The sequence below is a fragment of the Protopterus annectens genome, chromosome 4.part0 (genome assembly GCF_019279795.1).
Source record: "Protopterus annectens isolate FY-2018-M chromosome 4.part0, PAN1.0, whole genome shotgun sequence".
Lineage (NCBI taxonomy): Eukaryota > Metazoa > Chordata > Ceratodontiformes > Protopteridae > Protopterus > Protopterus annectens.
This window is the reverse complement of record NC_056733.1, coordinates 661,425,131-661,447,847: the sequence shown is the minus strand read 5'-3', so window position 1 is coordinate 661,447,847 and position 22,717 is coordinate 661,425,131. Positions and strand designations below refer to the sequence as shown.

The following is a 22,717-nucleotide window of genomic DNA, read 5'->3' as shown; positions in this document are numbered from 1 at the left end:
GTTTGCTTTTGAGAAGTTCTTCACCGTGGTTTCCTTGGCTGGGGGTGGGGACGGGATATGGATGTCCAGTGAGATTAATTTATGGTCAGATCTTACCAATGAGGGGTATACCTCTGGTATGGAACACAGAGTCCCCATGTTGGTGATGATCAGATCCAATATGTTTTCCCCTCTTGTGGGAGTGGTGACCAGTTGTTTCATAGTATTTGAGTTTATAAATTCTAGGAACCGTTGGGCGAGGGTGTTGGGGCTTGAGTAGTGCTCCCAGTCTATGTTTGGGTAGTTGAAGTCACCCAATATAATGGTGTTTGGAGAGACCTTCATATTCTCCAGTGTTCTTAGGAAAGCCGAGTGGGGTTTCTGAGTTTGGGAGGGTGGGCTGTAGCAGGCTGCAAACTGAAAGACAGTTTTGCCCACTGTTAGTTGCACATGGATGGTCTCCGATGCTTCGTGCAGTGCCACTAACCTGGAGGTGTGGGTATCGTTGATGAATATGGATACTCCCCCTCCTTTTGTGGTTCGGTCCCAGTTTTGGGGCCGAAAAGCATGGTATGAGGTATAACCTGGTAGTGCTGGGGTGCTCCCGGGAGCCTTGAACCAGGTTTCTGTTACTGCACAGATATCGATATTCTCCATACTGAGGAGAGCCTCGAGTGCGTGCATGTTGAGGTTTAGACTTCTGGCGTTGAACAGCGTTACCCTTAGTTTCTTTTTCCTTGTGTTGTCTATGGAGGTGGGTTTGTCTTTTGAGCCTTGCCTAAAAAAGGCACTATGGGGGTGGCAAGAGCCTTAGCCAGTATTCGAAAGCCCAGGGGTGACAGGTGCAAGCTGTCCCTAGCGAAGCAACATGGCTTGTCGAGCATGTCATCCCAGTCTGACAGACACTGGATCCCCTTTGAATGACACCAATACTTTAGCCAATTGTTAAAATTGATCATTTTGTCTTTATATGTAGCATCATTCTTGGTGAAGGTAAGATGCTACTCAAGGTCAGGGTCATACCGGCCTGGGCTACATGATCAGACAGCTCCTCTGTATCTCTTTTCATGTAGTCCAGGGAGGTACGTCTCAGGTCATTCACACCAGCATGGACAATGACGGAGTTTTGTACTTGCTTTGGAGTGACCTGAGGGCTTGTGTTATGTGGCGGATCCTGGCACCCGACAGGCAGCTTACAGTGACCTTCTCCTTGTTCAGCCTGGTGAGTGGGACGTCAGTGTGTCTGACAATAGAGTCACCTATTACAAGTGTATTAGGTGTGTTGTTTAGCCTTAAGGGCTGTGACTGTGTGGCACACTGACTTTGTGAACTATGATACGTGGGTATTGTTGTGGGGTAGCGGTTCTTTGGATGTCTGCTTCTTTGGATGTCTGCTTTGGAGGTCTCTGCTGCTTGGGCAGATTTTTATTTAGAGCCTCCGAGTATGTTTTTGTGTGTTTATGTGTTTGGTCTGCTGTTGCGACAGGTCTATGTGAGACTGGATTTGTGGTGTGTGTGGTTACCTTCTCCTCCTGACTGACTGCGCCAGTACTGGGTTGAGAGAGCTCAGCCTCCAGTTTGGCTATATAGTTGCATCTCTCACATATATTTGAGCTTGTTGGGAGGAGGAGAGGGTGGTCTGTGTACACAAGGCAGTTGTAACATTGCCTCAGGCTTCCCAGATTCACCAGATGGACTGGAGAGTAAACCCGAAACTGACTTTTGGACATGCCAGAATAGTATAAGGAACTACTTTTTGGCTGATTAAAAAGGACCAATAGGGAGCCAAGTACTTAAAGGGAGTATGAGAGGGTGTAGTGCTTTAGTTTATTAGTGCTTACTTACAAGATTACTTATACGAGCAACTGCAGGGCTTTAGAATGAAAATAGAGTGCTTACTTTGAGATTTAGAACAGTTCTAAGGGAAAAAGTGAAGAGCAGACTTTGTGTAGCCGGGAATAGTTTAAACCCGTTTAAGCGGTGCTGCCTGATGCTGTGCTATGCGCAAAATCGTGCAAAACCGCGTAAATGCGGGTTTTAAAGCAGGGAAACTGAAAGAGATAGGAATTGACCCAAAGCAACCAATAAGCTACTAGTTTCAGGGCTGATACCACTCCTCCAGGGACAGATAGGCTGCTCAAAGCTCCCCACTCTCACTCGTGAACAGAGAAGCTTCCTCCTATCCAAGTAAGGATGTGGGCAACACAAGAAACTATACCACAGTCCGGAATTCAGCAAAACCTGAAATCTGGACTAATCTAGCTCAGCAAAGGCGGGAAAAGAGAATATTTTTTTGTTTTTTTTCAGGAAACAGCAGAAAAACACACAGAAAACACTGTAAAGGATATAAACAGGCTAGTGCACTTTAGTGTGTAGCCTACAACAGTTATACAATACAAAAACAACTTAAATTGATATAAAACAAGTGCAAAAACTGTAAAAAGCAGAAGGCAAATGCAATTTAAACTTTTTAAAGTACAGATCAGTTAGAAATTCACTTTTTAGGCGGAAAAAGGCAGTCGGAGCAAAAAAACAAAGAAAAAATACTTAAATCTGGAAAAGTCTCTCTTGGGTCTCTCTGTTGCCTGTATCACTCTGCAGGACACCATGAGGCGCTGTGCAGAGTTGTATACTTGTGCAAAACCGTGCAAATGCAGGTTTTAAAGCAGAGAAACTGAAAGAGATAGGAATTGACCCAAAATGGCCAATAAGCTACTAGTTTCAGGGCTGAGACCACTCCTCCAGGGACAGATAGGCTGCTCAAAGCTCCCCGCTCTCACTGGTGAACAGAGAAGCTTCCTCCTATCCAAGTAAGGATATGGGCAACACAGGAAACTATACCACAGTCCAGAATTCAGCAAAACCTGAAATCTGGATTAATCTAGTTCAGCAAAGGCGGGAAAAAGAGAATATTTTTTCGTTTTGTGTGTGACTTTGGAGTGATTGGGAAAAGAAAATGAAAACAACATTGGGAGGACATTTTCATGGCTCTGAACCATGTCACAGAGTCCAGAAGGTTTAGAACGTTTGCTTGGAAGTGTTTGCATAGTTATTTTTAAACCTAAATAGACTTCTGAGAAAAATTTCCTTGTGTAGATAGCAAATACTGTTGGTGGGATGGCAAGGAGAGAGATAACTGGGAACATAATAAGTTGACAGATTTTTAAATACTCCCTACAAAACAATTTGTCAGAAATGTTGGGAAAGCAAATGATTGTAACTAAGGAAATTATTCTCTTGAGCTGGGATACAGAACTTGAATTACCCAGACAGAGTGGCTTTACTGTGTTTAATGTTTTTTGCCTGCCAAAAAGCAACCACTAGAAAATGCAAATCAAAATCTACACCAACTGTATCTGATATACTGAATATCGTAAAAAAATGAAATAAAAGAGCTGGAACTGAGATGGTCAAAAAAGGAAGGAGCAAATTATACAAAAATAAATGAAATTTGTAGGAATAATGCATGCGGAATAATGTTCAAGAAGAGGCGTGAAAGTTAAGGGGGGCTTGAACTGAGCAATCTATGCAATGCTAGAGTGAATGAAAATATTTAAAAAGAAAGCATGTACATATACTGCGTGAAAAATAAAGGAAATGTTATTATGGTTTGTTTTATGCTACTGTATATGTTCCCATGTTACTTTTTTTAAACATGTTTTTACAGTTGCTCTGCTGCTAACACATCATACCATTTTTCATTAACCACCTTTCCCCTTTCTAATATTTCCATAGTTACGCTGCCTCTTTTTTTTCATTATTTTAATTGCTAGAAATTGCAAGTAACATTACAGTATACTGTTTCTCTGTGGGTTTCCTCCCAACTCAAAAAATCATGCTGAGTATTTCTATCTCAAACGCATGGATGGATTTGTGGGCAGCAGCACAGACTCTAGATGATGCCTTAAAGGGGGAAGGGCTGTGCAGACCAACTGCTCTGGGAATCTACAGTGGTGCACAGCATTCTCAAGATACTAGAGCATGGACCATGGACTGCACGCCATGGTAGGGCTAGCCACTCAAGTGTAAAATACGGAACTAGATGATTCAGTGATAACTAATGTCATCAAATGGCCACGGGTATTTGTTGGTGATAAGTAGGTTGAGGCAAGGCCTACTCTGACGTATGTCAGGAACCCACATTAATGGTGGGAGTGGTGTATTTCCTCCAGAAAGCCCAGCAGCCCCAAGTCAATAAGCTACTGGCCCAGCCGGTGTTCAGTTGCTCAGCTTGGGTTACCTGGGACAGCTCGCTGAGCGAAAGCTGGACATAAAACCAATCAACCTAACAGACAATAACTAAGAATTGCTACACTCAGTGTAGGTTCACTGACAGTACAGAGCTTGGAAGTGGATGCAATGATGGTAAGGAGGAGGGAGGACATCCTATGTACAGAGGCGACAAGATGGACAGGCACTGCTTGAGATCCAGTGTCTATTACTCAGGAGGAGGAAGACACACTAGAAATGGTATAGGAATTATGGTAAGGGAGAGCCTTAAGAAGACAGTGAGAGATGTCATCAGAACTAGGAGGAGACTCATGGCAGACTCCAGTGTAATGGTAGGGCAGTATTCATAATATCAGCTTTTACCCCACAGAAGGGTTGTGATAGTAAGGAAAAGACTGCATTCGGACAGCAGTTGCAGGACATACTTAAAGCAGGACAACATGAACTGGTGTTGATAATGGGTGACCTGAATGCACATATCTAGACAAAAAACAGGATAGGAGGACTGCCTGGGTCCACATAGGCAGGACAACAGGAATAAAGACGGAGAGGCCATTCTAGACTTCTGTTTGGCAAATGGCTTAATGGTGACCAACACAAGGTTCAGCAAGAGAGACAGAGTCATAAGATCACATGGAAGCACTTTACATAATCGAATTACTGAAATCTCGAATGTCATATGGTCGAGACCATATGATCGACATTTCAGTAAATTGAATATGTAAAGTTTTAAAAAATAACACTTTACTTACCTTAAAACGTTACGTGAACACAGAGGCAAGGCTTCTTGTACGCTCTGTGTGTACGTAATGTTTTTATCTTTTTTGTGGTGTTGACAGGAAGTGGGAAATCTCCTGTTTTGCGCTTCCGCATACAGCGCAATATGGGAGATTTCCCTTTTCCCCACTGTAGCACGATCTCGGAGTTGGTATATTTAAGTAGGGGGTGTGGGGGGGGCACAGACCCCCACACATGGGGGGTGCAGGGGGGCAAAGCCCCCCTGCAAAAGCGATGTTTGACTTTTTTTTTTTTTTTTTTTTTTTTGGGGTTTCATTTTAGAAGTTCGAGTTTCCAAAACTCGATCTTTTGGTCTCAACTATATGAGGTTCGAGGTTTTGGGAATTCGATCTTCTAAAGTGAATCCAATCACATACAAGAGTGGCCAATATGCAACTCGGTAAACTTCCTCCAAGTAAGAAAAGAACAGTGGAGTAGAATCAGCAATTGCAAAGTCATTCCTAGCGAAACAGAGCCCAGCCATAAACCACTGGTTGACACAAACAGCTGCAAGCAGTGATCAGAAAAGGCTCTAAGATCAACAGCGACCAGGCTGAAGACCTGCAAGTTGACTGGAGAGAAAGTACGTTCAAGGAATTACTCAGAGTTCTAGCACCTCATGAGGAGGAGGTAATAGGTGCAGTTGAAGAAGAACTGCAGTTCCTCAAAACAGTGCGTGATAGAACTATAGAACAGATATGTGGCCAAGTCAGGCATGGAAATAAGGTACATAAGGAAAGGGAAAGGTGGTGGTGGAATGCAGAAGTCCAGGAAGTCATCAAAAGAAAGTAGTAGTGCAGGAAGAAGTGGGAGACAGAAAAGATGGGCAAGGCTAGGAAAGAATACTGGTTGGGTAACAGGCCAGGAGAAGAATTGCATTAGCAAAAAACAAGGCATCAGAGGCATTCTACCATTTCTGGAGAGTGACTAAGTAGATGACACAAAGAAACTATATCCGGTTGCAAGGCAAAGACAGAAGGATAAAGAAGATGGTTCGACACCACTTCATAAGGGATGTTAGCAACTACCTGCTCACCAGTGCACATGACATCAAAGGCAGATGGAAGGAGTACTGCCAGCATCTTCAGTATGAAAAAAAACCCACAGCCTACAATGAAAGAACAGTAAGAGCCCACCATAGAAGTAAGAAAAGCATTAAGGAAAATGAAGTCAGGGAAAGCAGCAAACTCAGAATGAGGTCACAGAAGATATGATAAAGATGCTGGGTGAGATAAAGGAGAAATGTCTCCTGAGGGTATTCATAGTAGTATGGAGAGAAAGGCATATCCCAGATGACTGGAGAATAAGCATACTACTGCCGGTGTTCAGGAACAAAGAGGACACTCACAACTGTAGACATTACAGAGGTATCAAGCTCCTATCACACTGCATTAAAGTTCTGGAAAAGGTGACTGATAAACAAATACACTGAGTACTAGAAAGGTAAATGGGAAATGAGCGGTTTCGACTCAGATCAGGATGCAGCACAACTGACCCGACAACTACAGTGAGACAGATACTTGAGAGTAAGCTAGAGATGAGGAAACAGACCAACTGGGCATTCCTAGACTTGGAGAAAGCATATGACAAGGTCCCAAGAAAGCTGATTTGGGTAGTTCTGTGGTGGTTCAAAGTCTCAGAAACATTAGTAGAATTAGTGCAGGCTATGTACAAGGACCAAATGACTCAAGTATGAACAGTGTTCGGTCTCTCAGAGGGGTTCCCAGTGGAAATGGGTGTGCATCGAGGTTCAGTTTTGTGTCTACTGCTGTTCATGTTGGTGATGGATTACACTAGTAAAGAGAATGGAGGGAACAGATCAACAAAGGTACTGTACACAGATAATGTGGTATTACAGGCAGACTGCGAACAAGAACTTCAGCAATGGATAGGGGAATGGAATGCAAAACTGAAGGTACATGCGATGTAACGGAGTACAGATAAGACAGTTTAATGGCAGCAAATGGGGGAAATCAGAAGAAGCTGAGAATTGAGATAGAAGGGCAAAAAGGGAAACAGAGGGGCTGCAGCCAACTGGCACAGTGTCAGGGGTAATGTATGACAGAAGAATGCCAAAGAAACTGAAAAGTAGGGTGCACAAAACAGTGGTGTAACCAATACTACAGTATGGTACAGAAACTTGGGCAGTAAAGGCAGAGCAGATGAGAAAGTTAGAGGTGATGGCGATGAAGTGCCTGAGACAGGTGGCAAGATGCACATTGTAGGAAAGACAAAGAAATGACGACATAAGAGAGGAAACCAAAGTAGGCCCAATTGCAAAAAAAAGTTAAACAGAACAGATTATGGTGGTCTGGGCACATGTACAGAAAAGCAGAAGACAATCTGATGAAGATGATTTGGGACAAACAGAAATAAGGCAAGAGACAATGAGGGCATCCTGCAAAGAGGTGGATGGATCTGTGAAAGAGAAGACCTGAGACAGTCAGGTATGAATGTCGAAGGGAGGAGCAGCATTGAATAGAGAGATATGGTAATAGTTGACAAGATATCCTAACCCCAGGTAGAAAATGGGGAAAAAGAAAATGTTGGTTGAAAGTTAGGTAACTGTCCACTTAAGTTCTAAAGTCCCAAACAACAGGGTTAACTCATACGCTATATAGTCAATGTGGTAGTTTCCCAGGAAAAATTACTTCATAGGTTGGTACTAGGCTATCGGCCCTAGGACCTATACAAGCCTAGCCATAACAATTCCCTGGCTATTTCTTCCCACACTAATTACTTTCCTAAAGGAAGTGATCGTGCATTTTTTGCATTAAATTTTAGTCCATAATTTTGGCACCATTATTTATTTGGGTAAACCATGCTGTAGGATGGCCATGTCATTTAGGGATTCGATGACTGCTCCTAACTTGCAGTCATCTGCAAATTTAGTCTGCCAAAGCCCTATGGCATTGACTTTTACTTCAGAGAAGTACATGCCAAACAGAAGAGGACCCAGCACAGAATCCTGAAGGACTCCACTAGTGACTGATCTCTTTGTGGAGGCAACTTTCCCTAGTTTGATTTCCTGCATCCTGTGAGCTACATGGAAATCCAACAGGTGACATAGGATTTTATTCCCAGTTTATCTTTTCCACTCTGCTTGAGTGGGGGATTGTGTCAAAAACTTTAGCCAGACTGAGGTATGTGGTGTGTACTAGTTTACCTTCATGTATTGCTTTGGTGACCTTTTCAAAAATGTCCACAAGGTTAAGTAACATCACTTGCCCTTGACGAATAGAAACAGACAGGTCCATTGTTTGGAGGATCCCTATGTCCTTATTGATTATACTTCCGTGGCTTGCATATGAGGCTGACCAGACTTACGGTTTGTTGAATGGCCTCCCTTATTTAGGAGAATGACTGTAGCTGTTTTTTTTGCTTGGTACAAAATCTCTACAGAGGCATACGTTGGACAGCATTGTTGGGGGGAGGGGGCTAAATCATGCTTCATACTATTTAAGATGTATCCAGCAATAATGTCAGGACCCAATGATGCATTTTTAGCTTTTGATAGCACTTTTAGGACTTGGTCTTGAGTGACAGCTGGAGGCAAGCCATTTCAGGTATATCTTGAGGGACAGACAGAGAGGAGAGAGGGGTAAAGTCAGAGCTGAATTTATCTGCCAGTAGATTTGCTATATCTTTAGCCTCAGTATAGGTAACTTTGTTCACAGTTAGCCAAGTACATTGCTGCACATTTGCAGAAGGCTCTTAAAAATATTGTCAGAAGAAATAAAACATCTGGAAACAGCAGGAAACATGTTCACAAGTGAAATAAATAGATTGGTTAGTTGCTTTCACCTTGTATATCAACCCTAGCAGAGAGGTTAATCACATTATATATATTATGCCTGTCCAGCATCACAGTACTGCATATGTTTAAATCCAACCCTTCAAATGCATCAAGCCCATATCAAATCGTTGCACATTTTCCAAGGTAGCCAACTAGCAACATATATATTCCCAAGACTTTTCTTTGACAGTCTTCTTTCTTGTAACTAACTGTATCTCATCCAACAATGAAATAACCTCCCTTTCTTTCTTTCTTGTGATTCTCCAGAATTTAATTTCTAGTTATCTCGGCTTTAGAAGTTAATATCACAAGATGTGCACATTCTCTTTCCATTTTATTGCATTTAACAACATTAGCATAACCTAATATTATCTTCTGCCTTATCTATTTTTCTGATTTGTGTTGTCCTGTGAAAATGAAAGCATAATTGTCTGTGTACATCAAGGAGATAAAGCATGTACTCTCCTTTATTCAAAAAATTTGAAAAGAAGACTGGTAAGTGAATGGACAGATTAATGTTATTTTCAGAGGCTACTTTAGGTGAAAAGGAAGGGTTTGTCTATAAGGTAACCCTGTCTTTATTGAAAATAATGTAAGGGGTATTTGAGGAAAGAGCCTGGAGTTCAGATATTCTCTCTGCAGAAGTAATGGCAACAAAGACGACCATTTTCCAAGACAGAAATTTTAGATCATTTTTAGCTGAAGATTCAAAAGGTTTCTGAGTTAAACCTAGAAGCACAATGGTCAGATCCCAGGGAGGTGAAGGGTCCTTTACTGGTGGTCTGAGAAGAAAAATGTCTTTTAGAAATGTTATGCATAATTTGGAATTAGAATTTAGAAAAGTGGATGGGTCGGAAACAAAAGCTTCCAAACATATAGATTCTTCTGGAGAGGGGATTTCAGAACCACTTTTTGTCTGAGGATCTCTAATATGTCTCTGAAAAATACATCATCCGGTGGTGATCTGGGGGACTCTTCTTCATCAAAATCAGTATCCTCCATGACAGCCTCCAGCGGGGAGTCTATGTACCTTCTCTCGCACATTCCTTTTCGATGGATTTCCTCTGTGGGATGTTCAGGGGAGGTATTGGAAGAGAGAAGTTCCTCTACAGGAACTGCATGGAAATGTGTTGGAACTGGCTGTCCCTGTGGGGTAAGTCTAATCAACTCAAGGCTCAGAGCTAATGACAGAACAGGAGCTGGACCGAGGAATGAAAAGGTGGTTCTTTATAGAAATAGAAAGCCCTTTCCACAATCTCAAAGGCAGATGGACCAGGAGAAGCAGAGATCACCAGAACCAGTGCCAATGCTCCCAACACAGGCAGATCATGACTGCCCTTGTATCAGTGCCTTGAGGATGGAACTGGACCCAAACTGTCCCAGCCCCATGGAGCCAACGCCGACATTGGCTCTGGGACCCTTTCCAATCAGAGTGCAGTGAAAAGGAACTAGTCAGGGATATGGACGTTTCACTGATTTTGGATCCCGGCCACCAAAACAACTGGACAGACTGGAAAGGAGAGAGAAAAATGAGGATGTCATAGGATGGCTCACAGATCCAATAGGGGATGGAACCGGTATGACCCCCATCTGAATCCGAGTTTTGAGAAGCTTTCACATATCCACATCCACTTCTGACAAACTTCTGGAGGATGTAGTGGATTGTGACCTTGAGTGTTTTTTAGGGGGTTTGTAATAATGAAGATTGCAGAGTAGAAGAAATAGGTTTAATCACATACTCTGGTGTATGACTTCTTTAAGAGGTGTCAGAATGTGGATCAGAGGGAGGTGCCGATGGACTGGACAATATGATTATCGGATCCAAAGATTTTGGATTAGAGGATTTCGAATCTGAACATCTGGTTTTTGGAACTGATAATGTCGAATCAGAAATTTTTCTGCTTTTATCTTGCGGCTTCGACGAAATCCTGCAGGACCTCGTCAGGGAGCATTTTCTATGCTCAGATAGAGCAGACTTGGTAACTTTGGTGGGGGTTTGAGCCCCAGAAGATGGAGTAGAAGTAGCAAGAAGTCCTTTTAATATCAACTTGTTGCGTCGGTTACCCAGAGCACTTGGGCTGAAAGATGAACAGATAGGGTAATCAGTATCCAAGTGACTGACTCCGAGGCAATATACACACTCCTTGTGGGCATTTGAATATGGAATTTTATGCTCTCAAGAAGTGCATTTTTTGAAACCCGCCAGTAAATCTGACATGGTAGTTAGTACAAACAGTACAAAAGAACAATACAATAAAGGAGTAAAGGAGTATCCAAAAAGTACCAACAATGGTAATTTAAAAAGAATACTCTGATCACAGATGACATCCCGAGCTGTGTACTACATGAACTACGAAATGAACTGGCACTTCACCTAAGTGTCATGTTTAATCATAGCCTCACCTCAAGCTCCATGTCCACTGAGTTGCGCACAGCTACAGTTATCCCACTCCACAAAGGGGATCCACCTTGGATCCCGGGAACTAATGTCTCATCAATCTGATGAGCCTGATCTGCAAGGGCATGGAACGCATTATCATGGAACTTATAAACAAAGACATTGGCAACATTAAAACACTGGACCCCACCCAGTTTGGGTTCATGAAGGGCTGATCTTGTCTCCTGAACCTGACTGACTTCTTCAAATCAGTCTCCAGAGCTGTGGACGAGGGTAAGGAGGTCCACACAGCCTATCTGGACCTCGTCAAGGCCTTTGACACCATCCCCCACTCTGGAAACATAGATAAACTTACTAAGCTGGGCATAAATCCCTACGTCACTCGATGAGTTGCCAACTGGCTTATTGACAGAACTCAGACTATAAAAGTAGCCGACTCCAAATCCAGCTCCAGACAGGTGACAAGTGGAGTACCTCAGGGTTCAGTCCTGGGACCGCTCTTGTTTAGCATCTACTTCTCTGAAGTACAGGCCAACACTAAGGGACTCTGGCTAACAAAGTTTGCAGATGACTGCAAACTGGGAGCCATTATTGAATCCCCAAATGATGTGGATATTCTACAAAGGGGCCTTACAAAAACAGATGCTTGGTGCCAGAGCCATGGGCTCAAGCTTAATGCGAAGAAATGTACAGTTATCCCCTTTGGAAAAAAAACATGTACCCATGAATTACCACATAGGTGGCAGTACACTAAACACCAAAAGTGTGATGAGAGACTTAAAGACACAGGTGGACAGTGGTCTCACCTTCGATAACCACATCACCACAACAGTCAGGAAATCCTTCTATGTGGCACACCTCATCACTAAAGGCTTTTCATCCAGAAAAAAGGAGGTCATTGTCCCACTGTACTCATTCCTCATTAGACCCAACCCCATTTGGCATGTACCTCACAAGACATCTGCAACAGCTGGAAAGGCCACTGAAATACCTCACTAAAAGAATCACAGGCCTAAAGTAGATGCCCTATGCTGTCCATTTAAAAAAACTCCAGCTATACTCAGAGGTGATCTCTGCTTAAACATACAAGGCCATGTCAAACCCTGAGCTGTTGGACATGCTCCACTTAAAAAAATCCCAATCCCTCAGAGCCATATGCTCCAGGGATCTAAACCTTGTCATCACAATGAACAAAACATGCTGGAGGGATAGGTTCCTGACCCAGAGACTCCCCAATACTCTGGAATAGACTGCCCATACATGTCAAGCAGAGCGCCTCCTTGGCTCTCTTCAAAAGGAACCTTGACAATTGGATGGGAGATAGGAAATTCACCTCGGGGATCACAATTGTCACCCTGCTAGACAGGGGTCCAGGGAAGTAAATATTGTGGGAAGAAATATCCAGGGAATTGTTATGGCTAGGCTTGTACAGGCCCTAGGGCCAATAGCCTAGTACCAACCTATGAACCTATTAAAGGGTAAAGGCAATACTAACTATGGTAAGCAAATATTACTGTTAGAAAACAGAAGCAAGTCTTAACACCTGTGAAAAACTAAGAGGGAGGATACAGAGCAAAAGTAAAAGAAAAAGATTAACTCATAATAAATTGTTAAATTTTTGCGAGAGAGAGGAACCTGCATCTGGGCACAATAGTGGCAAACAAGATCTGAGGGAATGGGGATAGACTAAAGCATTATGAGTAAAGGAAACAGCACAACAGCTGGATCCTAAGTCTGGAGTATGTGGCTGAATCGGATCATAGGATCGAATCCAAATCCATGTGTTGAGGAAGAATGAAAAAGTCAGCATCAGATAATGCAGTTTCAGTTAATACATAAGTACAGTAGTTAGCATGATAAAATTTGTATTAATATTCAGAAATAATATACAATCATTGTATTGAGAATTTACAGACAGAAGAGTGGTGTAGATAGGTAGGTAGTAGTAGTTTAAAAATTCATTACAGTGAGGTATTCTAAAAAATAAGCAAGTTTAAGTGTTAATAGAGAAGTAGCGATGAAATAGTAATTTGGTTGTGCTAATTAGAAGAAGTTATGGTAGTTTAAGTATTATGACAAAGTGAAGTATTAGAAGGGGATAAGCAGGTTAAGTGATACAGTGCTTTAAAGGGAGGTGAAAGAAGGATGTTAGGAGAAGCTATGTCCAAGATGAGGAGAAGGGACAAAGCCAGGAGGTAGACAGGAAGTCTTTTAGTAATTGTTTGAAAAGAAGAAGGTGTGAGATAGCCTTGATTGATTCAGGAATTTTATTTCAAGTTCTAGCTACATTATGGAATACAGACTGACCACAAAGCCCTTCACAGTTTGCAGATGGCAAGCAGCTATTTATTTTTTGACCAAAAAGTATGGTTTGGTAGACAGTATTGGAGTATGGGGCTAACTGCTGGGGTATAGGTGAGTTTTTGGGTTAAGATGAGCTGGGTATAAAGATAGGTGGTGAGGAAGCTTGAGCCAGACTTGCAACTCTGAGCGTGACTCAAAAAAAAAAACAAAAAAAAAAAAACAAGTGTTCAAGTCCTCAATACTCCCTAGTTGTACCATTAACAATGTGTTTCTGTATTTGGAAACATCTTCCTCAATCTTTATGGAGTATAAATATATTTACACAGATATTTCCATGCATGTATTTTAAAATGTTGCAACTTTGTAGCATATCTGGGCAACAAATGTGCATTACCCCATACTCTCTCATCTATTTCCCATACCAAAAGTCTCTTTCATTCTCTCCATACCTTACTGCCACCTTTCAGATTTAATTCTCTTAGTACCTTGTACATTCTACTCACTAAGCTTTCTGCGTATGGATCTTCTCCAACAGGGTCTATCAACAAGATTTTCTAACAAAAGATCAACCAAGCCCACATTTTACACACTACCAACGACTACTCCTAACTCTATCTGCATGTATCCTGCAAGTCCATACTTCTGTAGTATCTGTCTCCAAGAGGCCCATTCCTTCTCATTCCTCAACTGCTTACAGGTTATCAATTCAGTCTTTCTTTCATTCCATTGCTTAAGATCCCTGTACTCTGGAATTCCTACTCTATTTCCAACTGCTTTCTAAGTTCTCTTCATTGGCCACCATTAATTTCAAACACCTTCTAAACTTAAGAGATGAATGCTGGCATACATGAAAACAGACCAACAGCCCTGAAACCAAAAAAAATTCATTATTTTACATAAACTTTCCAAACAAGTCATATGTTGTCAGAATTCTAACCAAATCAAGACAGCTCCTCCTACGTAACCAGAAACATTTTTAGAAAAATGTAACCCTCAATGGTTTTTAACATCCTAACAACTACACCTGATGTGATACCACACACACTACTGTCAAGGCTCCCTTTCAAATTCAGATTTTCTCAGTGAGTTCAGTAATCTACCACACGTCAATACTCCGCACAACATCAAACCCCAAGAAAAGACAGTAAATCCAGAAAATCGACTAAAAACTTTATTTCCAGTATACAGACTCCAGTGCCTTGGCTATACAGCCTTCAAGGAGTCAGCACAATACCCTCCACCTTAACCTCCCTCCCCCCCCTCCTTCAGTTTACTTCAAATATCAGCCAAAGACACTGATTCTGAACTAGACAAAATCCTCCTAAATGCAGCTCCAGGTGCTGACAACCTAAACTCCTGGTTCATAAACTACTGCAAGGACTACCGTACTATTCTACTTCTACTACAACCTCTATGTATCAATAAATAGCATACCTAACCTCTTGAAAACAGCTCTGGTCAAATCATTGCCTAGCAACTAAAACTAAGTGATACTTGATGAGGCTCAAGAATTAATTGTTCAGACAGGAAAGGATGAGAAAAAATAAGAAGTTATGTACTCACCATAACGTTCCATCTGAGTAGGAAACTTCATTTGTCTGCAACCTTTGGGTATCGGATCCGATCTCGGATCCAAGCTGGCAACTTGTTTCACAGCTATAAGATCCGAGCTCCTAGCTCCTCCCCTTACCCATAATCCCCTGCCAACCCTGACTAACCTCAGATCAAGTTTGCCCTCCTACAAGCAGCTAAAAGGCTAAATACGTCCCGAATGGGACTAGAAGAAGGACATCCAGGAACTAAAATTCTGAAGGTCAGGGGGAAGGAGGGGGGGATGGTTGCAGACAAATGAAGTTTCCTACTCAGATGGAACGTTATGGCGAGTACATAACTTCTTAATCTGAAGTAGGTACTTCATTTGTCAGCAACCTTTGGGACAGAGTCCCCAGCTACCTGGAACTTGGGCGGCCATCATGGAAGGATATTCCGGAGCACTGTGGAGCCAAAAGATGCTCTCCCTCTGGAGATAACGTCCAGCTTATAATGGTTGATAAAGGTATGAGATGAGGCCCAAGTGGCTGCGGAGCAAATATCGTCTAAAGACACTCGACCTAAAGGCAGCAGAGGTAGATATGGAGCGAGTAGAATGTGCACGAACTCCCTGAGGTGCGGGCCTCCCAGAACTTTCATAGGCCAATAGAATACACTGTGAGATCCATCGTGATAAAGTGACCTTAGAGACAGGTTTACCTAAGTTAAATTTGGCAAAGGAGATGAACAACTGGTTGGATTGTCTATGACCAGCAGTCCTGTGAATGTGGAAGCGCAGTTGTCTAAGCACATCTAACGAATGCAGTTTGTATTCTCCTTTGTTCTGATACTTAGGAAAGAAGACTGGCAGGTTAATGGATTGGTTGATATTAGCCTCTGAAGCCACCTTGGGAAGGAACGAGGGATTGGTCCTGAGGTACACTCTATCCTGGTGAAAGGCCAAATACGGGGGTTTTACACAAAGGGCCTGGAGTTCAGAAACTCTTTTCGCTGAAGTAATAGCGACAAGGAACGTCGTTTTCCAAGATAGGTACTTAAGATCAACCGAAGCAGCAGGTTCAAAAGGGGGAGCTGTTAAGGCCTGTAGGACCAGTGATAAATCCCAAGGGGGTACAACTTCCTTGACAGGAGGTCTGAGCAGGAAGGTACCCTTGAGAAAAGTTTTACACAATTTTGCCATAATCAAAGGGCCTGACTCATGTCCCACATGGTAATGAGAAATAGCTGCCAGCTGAACCTTGACCGTAGAGCAGCTAGCCCCCTGATAAAATAGACCTGTAAGGAAATCCAACACAGTGGGTAACGGTGCTGTGAAGGGATCTAAGTTATGATTCTCCACCCAGATGGAGAAACGCTTCCACTTACTGCGATAGACCTTTCTAGTGGAAGGTTTGTGTGCTGCTACTAGGATGGCTTTAACTGGGGAAGAGATTCCGGGAGTCCTGACTAGGAGTGGAACTGGAGCAGCCAAGCTGTCAACTTGAGGTTGTCCAGGTTCGGGATCGGGAGATCTAGGGGATGAGATATTAGATCCGGTAGGGGATCCAGAATCCAAGGAGGATTTACCAAGTCAGACCACAGGTAAGGGAACCACGTTTGACGAGGCCAGAATGGGGCAACGAGGATCATTCTGCTCCCCAACCGGCTGGCTTTCTGTATGAGTTTCAGCATCAGAGGTAGAGGTGGGTAAGCATAAAGTAGACTGGGAAGCCAAGCATGCACCAGAGCATCTCTCGGGGAATCCCCGAAGGGGGGAATTAGAGCGAAGTAACTGTTGCATTTCGTATTTGAGGGAGAAGCGAAGAGATCGCAACAGGGTTGCCCCCACTCGGCAAAAATCCGCTTCGCTACCTGGGGATTGAGAGACCACTCGTAAGGGGAAAGGATGGTGCGGCTGAACCTGCCCGCCAGTATGTTGGACCATCCCGGAATGTGCATTGCAATAAGAAAGCGGTTGGTGGAGATCGCCCATTCCCACACTCTCATGGCCTCTTGACAGAGAGGATAGGACCTGGATCCCCCCTGTTTGTTGATGTACCAGACAACTGACATGTTGTCCGTCTGTATCGCAAAAGTTCCTACAGGAAGAAGGTTCTGAAGTGCTTGCAACGCCAATAGCACCGCCCTCATCTCCAGGACATTGATATGCAAAGAGGTCTCTGTGTCATTCCACGTGCCTTGGACCGTCCTGCCTGAGCAATGCCCCCCCCCCACCCGAGGCGAGAGGCGTCCGTGGTCACCGTGGCGAGGGGAGGAGGCGTGGAGAAGGGACGTCCCGTATGGAGGTCCGGAGACTGGAGCTACCATAAGAGAGCCCTCCTGCAAGCCCTGCTGAGGGGAATAGGATGGCTTAGGGAGCAATGTAGAAGGGACCACTGGACTTGAAGGGTCCATTGCAGGACCCTCATATTCAGACGAGCCAATGGCAGAAGAGTGATTGCCGCCGCCATGGAGCCTAGAGCCCTCAGGACCAACCCCGCCGATGGAGCTTCTAACTGGAGGATGGCCCGCACATGAAGCCTCAGGTTCTGCAGTCGTTCCGCAGTCAGGAATGCTAGAAGGTTTCTCGTATCCAACTTGGCCCCTATAAACTCTATCACCTGAGTCGGAGCAAGAGAAGATTTGTCCCTGTTGATGGTGATGCCCAGCTGGGGAGCAAGCCGGAGAAAGTAGTCCCTGGCTGAGCAAAGTAGATGCCTTGTTGGGGCGGTCAGGAGCCAGTCGTCCAGGTATGGAAAAACCTGCATTCCCTGGAGTCTCAGGTGGGCCGCAATCACTGCTAATACTTTGGTAAACACCCTGGGGGCTGTAGTGAGACCAACGGGAAGGACACTGAACTGGTAGTGACTGGCTCCCAGCCGGAAGCAGAGGAACCTCCTGGATCGTCTGTCCATCAGAATGTGGTAGTACACATCCTTGAGTTCTATTGAGCACATCCAGTCGTTCTCCCGCAATAGGGGGAGGATGGATTGAAGAGTGACCATCCGGAATTTTTGTTTGGTTACTGGCAGGTTCAAAAGGGAGAGGTCGAGAATTGGCCTTAAGTCCCCCGTCTTTTTTGGCACCAGAAAGAACCTGGAGTAAAAACCTAATCCATGCTGGTCTGGGGGGACGGGTTGGATGGCTCTTTTTTCTAGGAGCTGCTGAATTTATGCAGCTGCTACCTCCCTCTGATCGGGTGGTACATCGGGGAGGTTTCTGAGTTTGGGGACATGATACAGGGGAATTTGGTAACCTCTGGATATGATACGAAGCACCCAGCGATCTGATGTGATGGACTCCCAAGCTGCCAGGTGCCTCGAGAAACGCCCCCCGACTGCCTCCAGAGAGCAGCCGTCGGGCCAACCCCTCAGGGTTGCTGCGTGGGCCGATCAGAGAAGCTTTCTCTGGACCCAAAATTCTTCGGACCCCCCTCTGCCTCTAGGGTGGTGTCCTCCCTGTCCTCCTCTGCCACAGAAGGACTGGTTGTCCGGAGCAGCCTGGGAATGTTGCGATTTCCGGAACCACATCTTCTTCTGTCCCTTTTGGTTCTTGGAGAAGGACCTCTGGGGAGCAGAGAAGCGGACTCTGACGGCAGACAACGTCTTCCCGTCCTTTTCGCTCTGGACTAGAGTCTCGCGAACGGTCTTGCCAAATAAGGCAGAACCATCAAAGGGGGCATTCGCAAATGACGCCTTGAAGGGTTCCGCAAAGTCACAATGTTGGAGCCAGGCCTGGCGTCTCATGACTAGGCCTGTTCTGCTGGCTCTAGCGGCTCCCTCTGTGGCATGGGACTAAAGCCGCATAGAGGTATTCGATATACATTTTAGAGTAGCCATGCGAGTGGAGTACAACTGTTTGTCCTCCGCTGACATGGACTCCGGGGGGGAAGCAGTGTACTCTTTGATAAGGTCTCGCTGCATCCTAAAAATTTGTGCCATGTAGTTCAGGGATCTTACTGAGAAGGTCGCTGAATTAAAGACCCGCTTCCCTAGGCGATCCATCGAGCGGGACTCTTTGCTCGGTGGATGGACCGAGGGGATCTCCTGAGCTAATTCCCACTTGGTGGCTGCCGCCACCAACATGGCATCTACGGGGGGACCCTTGCTCCAGTGGGATCTCTCTGAAGGGGGGCTCAGAATCCTATCAGGGCATTTGGGAACTGGCTTCACAGTGTCCGGCTCCTTCCACGCCCTGGTGGTAATAAGGTCCACCAGGGGGTCGGGCGGAGGGGACACCCAAGAGGTAGATGGGCCTGCTTCGAAAGCCTCCAGGAACACAGACTCGACAGAGGAAGCCTTGGGGGCAGACCCCCCCCTAATCCTGAGCATTTCCATGATGTCTCCGAAGGAGACATCCTCGGGGGGTGACCTTGGGGAGCCTTCCCCTTCATCCAAGTCCGTGTCTTCTGTTAAGGACTCAGGGGAGTCCACGTGCCTCCTCTTACACTTCCGCTTATGGGGAACATCCTCGGGGGGGGGGCTGTCCGAGGAAGTCTCACCAGCAACATCCTGCTCCAGTGGAATGACCTGAGACATCGAAGCAGACTGTCCCTGTGGCCGGGTGATGGAAGCTAGACCCAGCTAAGAGGGAGTGCAGGATGGGGCCGAAGCAAGGGCCGGGGGTCCGGATGCAATCAACAGAGCCCTCTCCACCGCATCGAAGGCCGAGGGAGAGTCGCTCTCTCTCGGATCAGAGAGCCGACTCCCACTCGGATCCGATGGGGGGATCGGAACCGGAGCCGAGACCATCGGATCTGAAGGACCCGTGTGCACCGACCTGGACGGAGCCGAAGGCACACTGAATCCCTCAGATCCGAAGCTCAGCCCACGGCTCCAAGAGCTCGGATCCGACAAGGATGGACCCGACAAACTCGGGGGAAAGGTTGGAGCCGATGTACCAAGTACTGTCGGCGCCGACCCACCCCCGGCCGCTCCGAACCCGGGAAGCGGGTTGGAGAAGGAGCTATCGGGGCAAAAAAAGGTGTTGAGCTCCCCCCCGAAGGGGGGGGGGTAGGAGCACTCCCATCTGCAGCTGGGCCTGGATGAACCTTCGCATCATCCGGTCCAAGTCTGCATTCGACAGGCTATAAGTGGATCTCAACAAGGCCACCGAGGCGGGCCGGGAGTGCCGCCTTGATGACCTCGACGGAGATTGGGTCTCCTCCTCCTCGGGTCCCGATGAGAAGCATGGGGACCGGAGCTGAGGAGGAGGAGACTTGGAAGCCGTGGAGGAAGAAGCCCGCTTAGCCGGGGGGGGGGGGGCAAAGCGGAGGCCTCGGCCCGCCACTTGTGGTGCTTCTCCCTCCTTTTCTCCCTCCTGGCCTCCCTCTCCTCCGGCGCCGCAACAGGAGTTTGAGTCCCGGCCGGGGGGAGAGAGGCAGGAGTGGCTGCCACCGAGAACTGGGGGGAGGCCACGGGAGCACCGGAGGCCGAAGCCAAATCCGGGGGCAAAAGTCCCGCCAGGACCAGTTTCGACCTCCGTTCTTTCAGTGCCCTGGGGTTGAACGCCGCGCAGATAGAACACCCAGAGGAGAGGTGTTCAACCCCAAGGCACCGAACACACCGAGTGTGGCCATCCGCCGGTGAAAGCCTATGGCCACACTCGGTGCATTTAGAAAAGATCGGTTTTGGGGCCTCTGACATTACACTAGTACCAAAAAGTAAACTCACTCACACAAGGCCCCAAACACACACCGACCCACACACAAACTACGCACCAGCGAAGGGAGGGGAGGAAATTACACTAAAAAAGTAGGATTAAATAAGGGGAAACAACACACTCAACCTTTTAACAAAACATTATAACAATAGTGATAATAAGCTGAAAAACTTATCTGAACCGACTAGGAGCTCTGAATCTAGCTGCTTTCACTAAGCGCGGCAAACTAGATCTGAGGTTAGTCAGGGTTGGCAGGGGATTATGGGTAAGGGGAGGAGCTAGGAGCTCGGATCTTATAGCTGTGAAACAAGTTGCCGGCTCGGATCCGAGATCGGATCCGATACCCAAAGGTTGCTGACAAATGAAGTACCTACTTCAGATTGAAAGTTATACACTCGCCATAACAATAGATGTGTGTTGTCGGTTTCCTTCTGTGATGATGTGAGGTAGTGCCAGGGGGCAGTAGGGCAGTGCATGTGTAACATATACCAGCATAGCTAGCTGGAGTTTTGTAAAGAATTATAAGGCATTTGAATATCAAAGTGATTTATACAGATGCTTGTGTTAAAATGTATCAACAGTGGGTCCTGCTGGACAGAAAAGAAATATACATGCATGTCAAACTGTATTGTTGTAACTGATGAAATGTATATATTTTAACAGAGGATACTGGAAGGGAATAGGTTAAGCTCAGCTCAGCTAACCTTATGAAGAATAGCCTGGAATTAAATGAATTGGTTTAGGCCATAAATATTTTATCTCACAAGTCTGAATGTAGCCAGAGACCCAATGTCTGTGAAAAGCCTGGACTGGGATCCTGCTCTACTGTCCTTAGTGGTGAACTAATTGCTACCCTGGGGTGCCAGAGAATAGCTTGTTAGTTTCTGCAGGAAGGATTTAAGTGGTAGAATTGTTTTACAGTTTCCAGATGCTGCAATAAACATTAGCTAAAGTTCTCTGTGTGTATAGTGACGCATCAGTGCCAGATCCTGGCTCAGTTTCTAGTGAGAGGGTAGGGTGGGAACCACAAAGTCAGGTGACAAGATGTGATGTCATTCTGTAGCCAGCACTGAAACTGGATTTGAATACTAATGAGAGATGTGAGGAATGCACTCTGTTTTTGGACCTGACAACACACTCATCCACTTTCATCTTACCTTGCTTTAGTAAGTAACTAGAGAACAATAATTCTTCAGTCAGTTAAAAAAAATAGGGAGATTAGGTAAATGCTTTTTTATTTGTCTTGAGTCTTTCCACCAGTGTTTTTTTTTTTTTTTTATATTTCCTGTGAGTGAAACTCTGGTGTTTACTGTAAATAGATATACAGTATTATCGTGTTTTGATTTATTATCAAATATATCTAAACCTTTCATTGTGAGAGTACTTGCATTAATTTAGTGGCACTGTGACTCCACATTCTTGGAAGTCTTGTTGCGTGGTTAAACACTACCATTTGTATACGTATTAATTTTACTAAGTGTAACTGGGTACCCTGGTAAGAGCCTTCCAGAGCAGGTAACCTGTGTCAATCTTTCCCAGGTTGGTGGGTGTGGGTGTGTGAAAATTAAATCTCAAAGAATGTGTGCACAACAGCTACTTTGAAAAGGGACACAGAGCACAGATTTCACAAAGAGGATGGTGGAGGATTTGGCTTAGAAAACCCAGCTGAGGACTCAGCTCTTCAGTGAGGAGTCTTATTTGGGACCTGGAGAGAAAGCCCAGCCCCCAGGATTGGAGTGTGCATTCCTTGTGTGCTCTTAAGGGAAATTTTACTTGGTGCAGAAGGCTGCATCTGAAAATACTGTGTGTGTGTGTGTGTGTGTGTGTGTGTGTGTGTGTGTGTGTGTGTGTGTATTTTTCTCACAGTGAACTTTCTCCACTGGTGTCAGTGGTGAGGATCGAGGCTCATTGATCACAGGACCAGAGGAAGGACGTCACACCTTCCTTTATCATCGTATGGGTCTTTGGATCAAACTTTGGCCACTTTAAAGCTCTGGAATCCAGGCTCTTCCCCTTACCCACAACCCTTCTTAACTGAAATA

General features: G+C 45.1%; 1 protein-coding gene across 1 annotated transcript in view; it reads right to left on the bottom strand.

The window, feature by feature from the left end:
* Window positions 1–22,717, bottom strand: part of ATXN2 (ataxin 2) — a 2,781,632-nt gene that overhangs the window by 860,273 nt on the left and 1,898,642 nt on the right. The window lies entirely within an intron of this gene.